The following is a 4,997-nucleotide window of genomic DNA, read 5'->3' as shown; positions in this document are numbered from 1 at the left end:
TATCAATTATATATTTCATATAATATAATCATAAAAAAGAAATTGTTTATCTGAATGGAACACTCATAGTGCGACCACTTACCAGTTAAGTGGAAGAATAGCGGATTTTGTCCGGCTTCATCTCTCTTCATCCAGGCTTTTCTCGCGCGATTCTGTCCGCGGGAATCTTCCGTAAAAGTAACCGTTAGCGATACTTCGTGAACTCGTGGAAAGACGCATAGAACGGTGTAGTTTCATGTCACCTCAAATGAAGAAATTCTTACTCAATAATTTTTCGCCAGTTCTTCTTCATATTTTCCAAGCCAGAATTATAAATTTATAATGTATTATCGTGATATAATCATATTGTAATATATAATAATTTATCTGTAATTAAAGAAAGTATGGGGATAAAATAAATTTTCACGCATTTAGATCTTTGCTAAAAAGTTTATTAACTTTAATAATATGGCAAATTGATTCCGTATATAGTGCATGATTTGTGATTCATACACATCTTATGATTCATATAATATAACATAATGAACGCCCTAAATTAAATGTCATACTTCTGTATAATCCAATCTCTAAAAAAGTAATAATTTTCCGTTTCGAAAGAATATAGCACGGTATACTATCTCGTACCGCACTGCTCACATAAAGGTTAAGGTTGGCGGTGTCCTAAATTCACGGGTCGAGCTTAAATCACAGCGCACATCTCGCGAACCTTCGGCTTCCGGGGATGCGTCGCGTTCTGATGGAGTCGCGCGCCGCGCGAAACTCTCTAGTCCTCTTGCGGTAGGTTAAGGTTAAACGTGAGAAGAGAGGAGAACAGAGAGAGGAAGACATATAGGGTGAGAGACAAAGAGAGAGAGAGAGAGAGAGAGAGAGAGAGAGAGAGAGAGAGAGAGAGAGAGAGAGCGAGATGTGAACGGAGAGTTTCGCGGCCCCGTTTTCTTCCCTCTCCATTAACGAGACCGCCGCGAGCCTTTTGTACGGGTGAATTTCACGCCCACCGCCAGTTAATGGCTAGCAGGAATCAGCCTACGGTGGCGGGGGTGCCTTTGGGACACAATGGCACCTGCTGCTCCTAAACTCGGCAGGACTTGCTGTCCACGTGGCAGGTGTCAGTGACTTTTGTTTGCTGTTAACAACAAGAAAAATTACGAGTCTGTCTTCGATTAACTGTTACAGTGATTTACGGTCCATCATTTATTATTATGATCAGTCAAAGAGAGGCGTTTAAATATCAACATTGTGTTTCGAAAAACTTCACTGTTTGATAAAGAGATCCTGGGATGTTTCTAGACGTATTCCATAGATAGGATTTTTCCACGCAGCGGGGTAGTTTAATACGGTCGTTCGGTTTCCTCCCTCCATACATTCGAAGAGTCGCGTGCCTCTCTTGAACGAGCCTTAACACGCGGGACACACGCGGTGTCGGTGGTTTACCCACAGGCGCGACGACGGAGGAAGCAACAGTTGACGATATCGACGTGAATGAGGACGGTTTATGTACTTTCTACGGCGCGCGCCGTACGAAGGACTCGCGCGTATGCGTGAGAGAGGTTCTCGCGTTACGCTCGTCACGAGAGCGATGTATATACAGTACGTACGTATGTACCATAAAGTGCGGTATAAACACACATGACCGGGAGGTTCGAGGGGAGTATTTGAGGAGGGAGAGAGAGAGAGAGAGAGAACGCTCCCCGCTGGGTGACGCTGGGGAAGAGGCTTCCTACGATGGGAGGGAGGGAGGGAGGCTGAGAGAGAGAGCCGACCAAAGTTCGTGAATTCGTCCTCGAATGTGTGTGCATGCGTGTACATGTCGGGTGCATTGTAGATGTTCTCTCCCTCCACACTCCGACACAACCAGCGCGCTATATGTACCGCTTCTCTTTACCCTTCCCCCGCCGCCCCGCACCGTATTCTCCTCTCCCCCGTGCCCTATGCTGCCCCTCGTGCTTTTCCGCATCCATCCCTTTCGACTACACTGGAGATTCACCTCGTTGCTGCGTCTCACCCCGTTTCGCCTCGCCTCGCCTCGCTTCTTCCTCTTTCTCACTCTCTGCCGTAATCTCTCTTCCCCGCGGCGCTCTCGCTCGCGGTGCAACGAGCGATGCACTTTGTTGTCGTCGTGTAGTCACCGCCGCTGCTTCTATTCCGCGGCTCAGTCGGTTTCGGCTCAGTTGCCGACGAGGTTCGCGCGGAGATTCGCATCTGTCGGACGTGCAAGTCGCATTCGGGATGAACCAGAACTGATATGACAAGAAATTGGAAAATATAATCTCTTACGATTAATATCGATGAACATGCGATTCCCCTTCATCAGTATTATTTTACTTTACGACATTTTACATAATACTATTTTTCTTAATATTTCTGCTTTGTTATTTCTTGACGCATAAAAATTACAGGGTAAATTTAATAATGCCGTCAAGTTCAGATTTTTTCGCATTACGTCTTTTATTTTTTTCATCCAATCATAGTCAAGTTAATAGTAAACGCAAAGAAACAATAAATATACATATAGATATATATGGTAAACATAATTCGTACAACAATATGAAAAATAGTTATTACTGAAATTAAAATGGAACGAATACCTATGAAATATTAAAATTTAATAAAATAATGAAGTAAACTCTCTAAACAATATTTCAAATTTTAATAAAAGACTATTTCTCGTACTATATCAGATACATAAAAATACATTCCGCGCGTTCCATAAAATCGCGAATAAACGAAGGCAAAAAGTCCAAGACATCGAATTAGGGAAAAGACGCACACCTGAGGCGCCGTAGCTGCTCGTAACGTAAACATTTCCGGATTAGAGCACGTACACGCGTACGCGCGTGCACGACGGTTGACCATGAATGAAGCCTATTTGCGTACGAGTAATAACAGGTGACACTCGACGGCTGTTTACCTTCCCTATCGGTAAAAAGAGGGGCTAGGTATGCGACAGTGCGGTGAGCGGCGGGCGGGCGGGCCGTAGAAGGGATCGTAAACACGAAGGGAGGGGCGTTTAGGAACCACGTGGATAGCGCCGTTTGAAGGAGCCGTCGCCGCGTCGCGTCGCTCCGCATCGCATTGCTGCATCGTACCCGCGTTGAGCCGCATGGCGCCTATATCTTTACGGATATGCGTGTATCTTCCCGCGCGCGAGGTGCTCCCAACAACGAATGTCATGGACACTTGCGACTAGTTGGAGCACCATGCCGTTCTACTGATATATCGGCAAAGCGCAACGGTGCCTTCGAGATTTCCTCATCGCCTCTCTGAAACATTTCACTGAGAGTTTGGCCAATATATCAACGGATCTGTTTCTGCCGTTATAATTGGCTCCGTTATATTCGACAAATTAAGGAATTACACTTTCGTTAATCATTAATGGATTCGTAGCTTTCAGGGAATCTGAACGGAACCGTTCCGATATTTTAGCGATGTCTCGTATTGATCTAATTTCAGCATATGATGAAAGATATTTTGTGTGTATTTTGATGTTAATGAACCGAATGTTTAGCTTTGTATTTTTCGCGTTTTTTTTAAATATTTCTAGTATAATTGATTAAAATATTGTTTTTACACCGATGTTTTCATCGGGGGATGAATATTTATGTTATATTGTACGTTGACATTTTATACACCTACACTTTATGGATATTGCACTGTATCGCACTGTATATTTTGCTATAACCATCTCTTGCCTGCCGCTTTTGCGAAAGTCCATGCAACTATGTCGTAAAGTAATAGTTGCATAATGAATCGAAAAGTGAAAATAACCAAAAACAGATAATTACGAAGAATGTCACAAGATCGTGTCATAAGATAGACAAAAATAACAATAATACATATCTGTCTAAATTTTTGCAAAATTTTATTGTATTTTTCATTATTACATTTTTATTAAAAATACCTCACTGATAAATGCATTTGTCCGAGATAGAACAAAAGTAGATACTTGAAAATTGTTTGAAGTTTGTTATTTGGCAAAAATATTGTTAAGCAAATCCCGGACAGATACTCAGTATCAATATCGATTCGTATGTTTATTATTAGCGCCTGGCGATGCAATCGAGTATATCTAGTTTATAAGCCATACACAAATCCTGCAAATCGTTCACACAATAAGCGTCGATGACTATCTATTGACAGAAATATTCCCTTTAAGACAGGATTACGTTATCAGTTTAGGATGGCATGAAACCATATAATTTCGGGCTAGTCAAGTGGTAGACACTAATACGTTTAAGCTTTCGCGTCTGAAATAGTTTGACGTTGTGAACGTTTACGTGATAAATTTGTGACATAGCGATACTTAAATGAGATATAAAAGAGTTGTGACATAAAAAAGAATCTAACATTACGTTACAAATGTCGCATTTATGCATAACATTCAACGGGGTTTTATCATCTTAAATATTAGATGATTTTTATATCATACATGTAAAGGGATGTATGGAGATGTGCTCGTAGCAATTTCGAGGGCTTTTGACGACCGGCATCCCCCCGATTAATCGCTAACTCGCGATTGCGCGAGCGGAGACGCGACAGTTAGAGCGTTCTCGTCGTTTCGCTGTCCGGCACTGACCCGGTAATGGAAATCCTCTTTTAACGATCAACGTTGTATGTATATCAACCGTGAGCGCCTAGAGTACCGAAGTACATGTACGCAATCCCTCGCCCTCTCCTCCAGTACTCCCACTCTCCTTTCCCCCACCTTGTTTTGCTCATCGCTCCCTTCTCCTCTCGCCTTTCCTCCGTCGACTCCGTCTCTCTTCCCTCCCTCCTATCTCTCTTCTATCACATGCTCTCTCTTGCTCTCTTTTTCTCTCTTCCTCACCGTCTTCCCCTATTCTCCCTTCTCACTTCTCCGTCAGGCTCTGTTCTCCCTTCGCTTCCTAAGATCGTATAGCATTCCATCGAACCGGAATCAAACGAGCTGGCGTGGTGGGAGCGAGAGGAGGATGCGGAGGATAGTAATATATATATATGTGTATATATATATATATATA

Source organism: Atta colombica, unplaced genomic scaffold (assembly GCF_001594045.1).
Source record: "Atta colombica isolate Treedump-2 unplaced genomic scaffold, Acol1.0 scaffold58, whole genome shotgun sequence".
NCBI classification, from domain to species: domain Eukaryota; kingdom Metazoa; phylum Arthropoda; class Insecta; order Hymenoptera; family Formicidae; genus Atta; species Atta colombica.
Note: the sequence above shows the minus strand (reverse complement) of the source record.